Consider the following 9,511-nt stretch of genomic DNA (forward strand, 5'->3'; position numbering starts at 1 on the left):
ACGCTACTAATATTTGTTTCCTTATCATAATTATCAATATTTAATCTTTCAAATTATGATAAGGATATTCAAGCATTTACATTACGTGATGTTTTTAGACTAATATGATGGTCTTATTTATTCAGAACCATTTCTGCTAAAATGGTGTATTTCAATCAATATGAATAGATTGCATTGTTTTGGCAATAAATTTGGACACAAATACCGCTAAAACACCTTTTTTTTGAATATCAGTTTTATTCTAATTTAGATGTGATAGAAATAAAAAAAATTATGTAATGCATACCATTTCAGGATCCTAATAACACAGGCATCTTTATCCGCGGTAACGGCCTTGGTCTGCAGTGGGACAATGGCACAGAACTATTAAAGACAGGCAAGAATACATGGGAAATAATCATCGCTTACAAATCATCTATTAATGGATTCAAATGTCAAAATTGCACACCACAACATTTTCAGTATCTTCCTGGCAACAAGCTTCAGTACCGTTTGTTCATTGATAACAGGAAGGATATGCTTGGTGCAAATTTTGCTATTTTATTTCCAGTTTCTCAGACGTCTTCATATTTTGACAAAAGGACCAAGTTTGTTGTATATCCTAGATTCAATGAATATACCGGCTCACTTCAAACTTTCTTATTTCATCGGCAAGACAAGAAAAATGACTATTTATACTCCTCCAAGTTTCAGAGAAAATCCATTCAAAACTTATCCGACTTTGATCGTTTTCGATTTAAGTTTCGAGTATGCTATTTTTTTCAAACAAAACTTTGAACAACCAATTTTACATTCAAAGTCGGAAGAGTATATTTTGATCGGATTTGGTGACTATAAAGATAACGAAAAAGAAAGGGAACATTTATTATCGCCTGTACCAGGTCCATCTTACGATTGTATAAATGGCACCTATGCCGATTACTGTGATGGGTGTATACCTGAGAATGCAACTGACGCGGAGTACTTGAGGTATCTTATTGAAACCTGTGGGAAACGGGTTATGTTTCGAGGACAAGGTGATGCAACGCTAGATTTTTTAACCAAAGAAGCACTTCCAAAGGCTGAATCTTTATTGAGAAATAGAATAGAAAGGGATAGATTAGGTATTATGGGTTATTCACTTGGTGGGTTGATATCTTGCTATGCTGCATGGACACGTCCGGAAGTGTTTTCATTCGCAGCTTGTCAGTCACCCTCTTTTTGGTGGCCAAACAGCAACAAGAGTCTTTCAGATCCGCAGTTCCATTTCATCAACAAAACATTAAAAGACCCTTCTTTCCTAGCAAATCTCACTGATCAGAAATATTACATTGACGTCGGTGGGGCTGAAACTGATGCCCCATTTAATATGGCACAAGCTGCGGTCGAAGTCGGACAGTATATTTCCGGTTTAGAACATTTCAGGTTAGATACAAATGTCTGGATAGACGTGGATCCGTATAAAACTCACAACTATAAAGAGTGGGTAAAGCGTATGGGACAGGCACTCATAACCCTTCTTCCGGCAAGTGGAGAACAAGGCATGCCTACTCCAGTTACAAGTCAAGCCAGCGTGCCAATTAGTTCCCTTCTGTGTCTGATGGTGATGTGTGTATTTGTAATTTAATGCGTTGTTATATATGTTTTGTTTTGTATGGTATTTAGCAAGATTACTTTGTTAATAAAACAACGAGAAGCTACCGTTTCAACAAATACTTTAGGAGTACGTACTGGAAAAATACGGATAGCCGGTTGAACTTGACTTGATACAAAAGCTGTTCTTTTGTCACATGATTTTCTCTGCAGCAGAAACATAAATAGTATAAAGAGTTCATCAAAAATTATGCGAAAAGATTTTTTGTGTTTATAGATTTGTATATAAGAAAGAAAATATAGGTTCAAATGGTTACAAGCAACTGACAGTATTACTCAAACTAATGTCACATCTTTTGATGATTGTTGTAATGGGTTTTCGAATGTTGTAAATACGGTTTTATATTTAGCAGATTATAGATTATTTTTGCAAATAATCATTTGACTCATAGTTTTAACAAAGACACTTGATTTTTGTTACCATGTAGATAAGTAAGGAAAGACCTTGTAATATATAATAATATAAAGATTACTTCAGTGTATAATATGAAACGTATCTAGAGCTGACCGTGTTAATATATAAATCATTTTAACAGGGAAAGGATGTCATCACATTCATTACTTGTACATTCTGGTTTTTAAAGTATAAATAGAACTGATATAGGTGACTATACTAGGCCAAGTGTGTTAGATTTTATAGAACTGTTTGCATGTAATGATAAGATGCTCTTTTACTATTCCAGCATTTTTTTTTGTCTCACTTTTATAACAAATGTTGACTAAAAGTCTATGTATTCTGTCCTCCTCAGTTTTGAAATTTGATTTGTATATCTACTTTTTATTTTTATTGTGTTTTCTATGTTTACAATTACATATATGTTATGTTTCTTCATGTATATGACTATATGAAAATGGTAAACGTGTAAAAGATGTTTTGTACACTTTCTATAATAATTTTTCTGATCTGGTCAGTTCTTTTTCTGCCAATTCATTCATTCTAACGTAAGCGTCGTTGTTCAAAAGTATTTCAGAGGACATCTAACCTAGTTTTCCTGGATTCTGTACCAGTGCTCACCTGCTTTCCGCAAATAAGTAACATTTTTTCCACATGTATGATAAAGGTCGAATAATTTCAGACACAATGTTGTTTTATCAAATCGTCAATGAGAACATATATATTTACCTAGTTTCACGACATTACGATTTGTTGATCTGCACTAGGTTAAGTGGGTGGGCCTGGATTGCCGAACCAGAACGAACAAGAGGCACAAGGAATAGAAATTATTTGGTTATTGTGAACTGGACGTTTGACGTACTGACCTAAATAATAAATTATTGGCCATTTATCAGTCATAAGTGTCCTCCGTATCAAATGTGATCTCAGACAAAAGCATTCTCTAGTTATTTGGCAAAAAAGTTCTGTGTCCATATTGCCTTTTCCTTTCAGCTCCTGACCTCAAAATGGGGGTCATCTGCTGGTCATGGTCAACCGTCCTATTAAGATTCGTGATCCTAGGCCCAAGCGTTCTCAAGTTATCGTCCTTAAACGGTTTAACTTTTCTGGGTCACTGAGACCTTGATCCTGACCTACTGACCTCAAAATCAATAGGGGTCATCTGCTGGTCATGATCAACCTCCCTATAAGGTTTCGTGATCCAAGGTCCAAGCGTTCTCAAATTATCATCCGGAAACGGTTTAACTGTTCTGGGTCACTGTGACCTTGACCCTGACCTACTGACCTCAAAATCTATAGGGGTCATCTGCTGGTCATGATGAACCTCCATATCAAGTTTCTTGATCTACGGCCAACGCGTTCTTAAGATATCGTCCGGAAACGGTTTAACTGTTCTGGGTCATTGTGACCTTGACTTTTGACCTATTGACCTCAAAACCAATATGGGTCATTCCCTGGTCATGACCAACATCCCAATCAACTCTAATTAACCTAGACCCAAATGTTCTTGATTTATCATCCGGAAACCATAGACCGGTTCTGGATCAATGTGACCTTGACCTTTAATCTACTGACCTCAGAATCAATAGAGGCCTTCTGCTGGTCATGACCAACCTCCCATCAACATTCATGATCCTAGGCCCAAGCATTATTGAGTTTTCATCCGGAAACGGATTGGTCTACGGACCAACCGACCAGTCGACCGACTGACATACCGACCGACATCTGCAAAACAATTTACCCCTCCTTCAACAATAACAAGCCTCCAGAGAGTGCTGTAGAATAAAATAACGAAAATTTTCGATTAAGTATTTAATACATTTCGTCACTGACCTTTATACAAAAGCAGATTCTTAACGTAAGATATGTTACAAGTTTTCTGGTCCATACATAGTTTGCCTATGAATGTTCATTTTGTTTTTATAATAAACATATTATTAGCCCCTTTCTTCCACAAATCCACCCTTACACGAGGTAGTGCTGAGGTCTTATATAAAATACGGAATTATGCAACACCTTTAATGCCCCTAAGCACAAGCGTAGTGAAATTCTATCATTTAGTTACAATGAATGGACTCGCGGTCTGCTAACAATATAAAATGAACGACACTGAGTCCAAGAACAGGGAAATATTTTATGGCCGCCGCACGGCACTAAAATACTGTTGTTACGACAGTTTATTAAATTATAGTAACAGTACTTTAGTTTATACATATAGTACAATTTAGTGAACTTCCTTATCTCATATAACAACACTGAGTCCAAGTACGGGGCGGGGGGAATGTTAAAGCCCCCACACGGTGCTTAAAGACTTCTGTTCTGGTAAATAAAACCATTAAAAGATCCTTTCGAAGAATAGAAAATATCTATGCAAAATAATAGCAGACTCGGATTTACTGAGTCTGTCTAATGACCAAACAGTGTAGTATAAATCAGTTAACACTTGAAACTCATTTTACTCATCGTATCTACCTATACACTTATATCAGTGGTCGTAGTAAAACATGTAAAACTATATAACATATCAGTTTACATTAATAATAAATATATATGTCACTTACCATTAATGTATATATTAGACCCAGTTTACCAGTAGACCCAGTTTAATGAAATTAAACCATATTTTGTCAATCATTTCGACATTCTAACAATTATTCTCACAATTGAAAGTAGCGCAGACAAATTTAAGACCCAGTCAAATGACATGTCAATTTTATCAGTAATCGCGAGAATCTTATAATTGAATATAGCACATACAAATACACTGGCTAATGACATTCATATATGTTTTAGCAATAATCGCGACATTCTTGTAATTGAAAGCGCAAAGACCCAGTCCAATGGCATGCATGCCTATTTATCAATAGAGTATTGCAGCAGATCAGATACCCATTATTTAATTTTCAAAATCATGTAGAAATTTTAGTACTCAATTTTATATTATTGGATGATCTGCTTCAAGAAATTCGGAGCTGCTGTTCAATGACATATTTACAAATATGACGTCACGCATCCGATGTGACACGTTCAACCCTTATTTTGCCGAATACGACTGATTCTGCCTTTGCGACTAGTGTAGATCATGATCAGCCTGCATATCCGTGCAGTCAGATCATGATTTGCACTGTTTGCTATTCAGTCAGTAGGTTTTGGTAAGCACCCCTTTTACAGTTAATGGTACTATCCAAATTGAAAGATGGACAAGTTCATAATAGAAAGATAGCATGGTAAGGGTTAATATAGATATTGTTAACACATTGACATGGGCACGAAACTTTCAATTTAATTCGAAATATTTGTCAACTGACTGGGAATATGGTATGAAAGATAAATTTCCTGACATCAGGATTTCCTTTACATACATTTGTGTTGAAGCATTATTGCCTAATAGACTTTTCACCGAAAGTTTCCTGTACCATGAAAAGTGATTTCATCTGTTTTCCCATTCTATGTTCATTGTTTCTTAGAAAAGGAATTTTATTAGGCTTGAATGTTTTCCTTTTTATTTTACTATAGCCCCAAAAATTGGTTATTCTGTCTAATCTATGCATTTTCTACGTTAATTTTCCTTATTTTTGCCATGTCTAATTCAAATTTAGTTTGACCATTATTTCATTATGACATTATCTGCGATCAGTTAGAGTTATAAGCCTGTTCAAAATCACTGTAAAATAAAGCAAATAACTTTGTAGATTTGTAGAAAACAGTCTAATGTACTTATACGCCCGTTAGTCTGACTTGGATGGCCGAATATTGTTGAGATACGAATGGATAAAATATCATATAATATCTAATGACCCGCGGATCCCTAAAAGATATAATAAACCCGCGAGGCTTTGCCGATTTCCTAAATCAACGAAGACAGTGCCAGGTGACGAAAATTTAAATAAGTCGGAAACAACAATGGCGGATCATTCGAAAGTGTCGGGCAAGCGGGGCCGACCAAAGACCATTACAGAATCGGAGATTGCTTTTCTCTGTCATTTCTACAAAAATATACATTTATGTTATCAAATTACGCCTATTCTTTAATAAAAGTAAAGACAGTTTACCAGAAAATGCGATGTAAAATACACATACGGATGTGCTAGACATGATTATCTTTCTTGTTGTTGTGTTTCTTAAAATAGATTTAGCATAGGATGTGGCTATTCGTTAGGTCCCTAGCCTCTCAAGCTATTCTATCTATCTATCTTCCATTTGGCGCGTCAAACCACAAACAATATTAAAAGACTGAAGTGTAAAAAGATACAGTTGAATATCGTTACCTCGGTATCGGTTAGCTCGATACTCCGGATAGCACGATGTGTTTTAGTCGGTCCTGATTTTTGCCTATATATTCTAATGTAATTATTTATCAATACCTCGATATGATTAGCTCGATATTTTGTTTAGCTCGATAAGATTTTTCAATCCTGTCAACTTATCTGTAATGTTTTTACACCTGGTTTCGTCGATATCACAGTGTGTCAAAAATATCCATGTTATTTGTAAAGTGTGAAAAGCAACCTATTGTTGTCCGGCGATGTATTTATCATAATCAAGTTAGTGTGTTTGTTATTTGATCTTTAATCCAATTCAAATGTTAGGAAGTTTGCATTGAATTCCCAATAATTAGCCTTATAAAACAGCGTGCAAGCGGGCAACTTGTTTCCCAGTATAATAACTAATTTGGATGAAATATTTTTCTGTATCTGCCATTTAGTTTGAGTAACAATATGCGTAATACACAGGCAAATTTTCGTTATCGAAGCACAGTCAAAATGACTACTCAACTAGGAACATTACAGATGCATTCAGACTTGTTTATGGAAGGGAAAAAAAAGCTAATGTTTGCACGTATATTTTAAAAAATTTAAAACTTAAATGTATGTACTATGTACTATTTAATTAAGATGTTTATTTGTCAATAAAATTAAATCGTATTTACGTTATATTATTTCTTTCCCCTTTCAAACCCTCTGAAAAAGAAACATTGGATATAGTGACAATATAGACGTCCGACACAAGTACAAAGTTGTCCCAGATAGACGATATCGTTACGTCGAACTTCGGATACGTCGATGCAATTTTTACAGTCCCTTGAATATCGAGGTAACGGTATTCGACTGTATTTAAAAGCAAGGAAAATAGCTTGGTTAAAAGTAAAACTATAAAAGCAGCTATAAGGCAATTTAAGATGAGACATGATCAATAAAGCAATGGCTGAATTGAACTGTTCAAGGGCTGTGAGTTGAAGCATACGCTAAAGGAAGTGGCTATTCCTACGATCTCGTACGAAAAGCCTCTCAAGCTCTTCGTACGGCTCTCTTGTACGAATAGTGAAATAGCCCGTAGGTGGCTATTCGTTCGGCAGTTTTGTATTACATTGTACTGAAGTCTCCATCGGCGGAATCTATCCATTTACATGTAAAATTATCCAGCCAATGTCTTCGTTAACGGAAGAAACGGTTTAACTGTTGTGGGTAACTGTAGAAAAAAAATGACCTTTCTATTACATTCGCTATTGAATCTATTCTGAACAGGATTATAACTTTAAAGAAACGCTTTAGATTGAAAGATGAAATTCACGGTAATAGGTTTATAAAAATGCTAATGTGTAACATTATCTGTCAAAGGTCAAGAGGTCAAAGATTAATAAATTAAAATATGAAAATTTTGTCTCTTCACACATTGGTTTTGTTATCAATATAAGGGAATTGAAAAGATGATTCACTTTATGGTTACTGACCTTTGTAACCAATAAGAACCTTATATGCATTAAAGATGCTGCATATTAACATTAAGTTTTTTGTTCAAAGGTAGTCTCTTCTTAACCAAACACTTTGCCTTCCAAAATTAATTTAGGCCTTAAGTAAGAAAACCATTGTTAGTCGTAGTGACCACAAAGGGCAATAATCAAATAGGTGACCAGTTTAAATTGTGTAAACCTCCAAATGAGATGCTCCTTTGACTAATAACAATAACTTTCAACAAATATAATTATGTGACTGATACATGCATATCTACATGGTTCAAGAAATTGAGAAACCCTACAAGAACAATGCTCCGAGGCAGTGAGGACAAATTAAAACTGGGATTTCTTTCGACGGATTTGATATATAATTTTAATATTTTGAGAAAAACACACACAAGCCGTTCCATAAACCATGTCAAAATATAGGGTCCGAATGCTTTCTAGTTGAGTTAAAATATATGAATTTTGAACTTTAACAGGGAACACTAAAATGACTGAATAGTAAGACATTTATGTAATCTGCTGATATTATGACAAAATTGAAGCCGAGTTGAAGAGTTGCTTCCCTTGTTCTACTGAATACTATATGTTTTTGTTCTTAAGATGTGCTCTAGAATTATATATGTCATAAACCGGGATGTGTTATATATAAAAAAAATCCTGAATTATTGTAGATTTTCAAAATCTCAACATTTCCTTAAGGGCGCAAATGGCAGGCTTCGGTGAAGTGTCGCTGCCGGTTGCAGCAAAACAGCCCAAAAACAATCGTAAAATAACAATAACAATAGCGACTGAAATTATAATTTATACAAAGGACCGATTTCATAAAATTTTAGATTGTCAGTACTTACAAAGATGTAATGTGATTAATCGGTTACCGATTTAACTAACCGTAAATTGGACGTCCGAACGCTTAACCCGTTAACCGTTTATATCTCTACTAACTTCAAAAATAGTTTGCTCCACGAATAAAAAACACCTAGAATGCACCTTCGGGTAATGTTTCAAGCGTAAGCGGGTAGAACTACCAACATTCCATACGCTAGCTAGAGAAAGTTTTCTCACATAAAGATTTCTATACCCCATTGAGGTTTTGAACACACACTGGAGAGGGGCAAGTGATTTTTAGTCAACTATCTAAACCTCTCGGCCATGCCATCGAGACGCCACCACCCTCCTTCCTCTTCATCCCCCTCCTCCCACACATCTCTCCCCGCCTCCCAACCCTGTATTGTATTTTATCTATGTATAAAGATTTGTGAAGAGATTCTTTTTAAAGTAACACATTACAGAACTCGTGGACTCTGCTATCGTTTTGCGAGGAGACTGAATTACTGTCACTACAGATAACTTGAAAAACAGGAATGAAGTGACATACTGATATTATGAAGTGTGAAAATATTTAATTAAACATTTAATTCTTCGCTCAACATAATCCTTTGAAACAAACTGAAAACGGTCCACCATTTTGCTAGATATTCACATCTGTTTTGGTTCCAAAAAGTACAGACAAAATAAATGACGTAATTCGCACTCAGCATACCTCTGAAGACACAAATTTGTTTGACAACAGCAATTTCATGGTTAATTAGGAAGGTCAGATTTCTTCACCCCCACATATTTGCCAATAAGTAGGTAAGAAGTCCCGGTTATCAGAACCTCTTACCTATACTGAAACTCGACGTATATTTATATAAATTTTATCACAAACTCATTTGTTGCCAGAATTCTTCTATTACCGGTATAAT

At 35.2% G+C, this 9,511-nt stretch overlaps 1 protein-coding gene across 2 annotated transcripts in view; it reads left to right on the forward strand.

Moving 5' to 3' along the window:
* LOC123524632 (kyphoscoliosis peptidase-like) overlaps positions 1 to 9,511 on the forward strand; it is a 44,893-nt gene that overhangs the window by 22,774 nt on the left and 12,608 nt on the right. The window contains exon 9 of one of the 2 annotated variants that reach the window (XM_045302959.2): positions 295 to 2,502. The exons of the other annotated variant lie outside the window; for it this stretch is intronic. The gene's annotated coding sequence lies outside the window, so the exon portion shown is untranslated. Of the gene's footprint in view, positions 1 to 294; positions 2,503 to 9,511 lie in introns of those variants that run through there. 2 annotated transcript variants of the gene reach the window in all.

This window comes from Mercenaria mercenaria, chromosome 3 (genome assembly GCF_021730395.1).
Source record: "Mercenaria mercenaria strain notata chromosome 3, MADL_Memer_1, whole genome shotgun sequence".
Classification (NCBI taxonomy): Eukaryota; Metazoa; Mollusca; class Bivalvia; order Venerida; family Veneridae; genus Mercenaria; species Mercenaria mercenaria.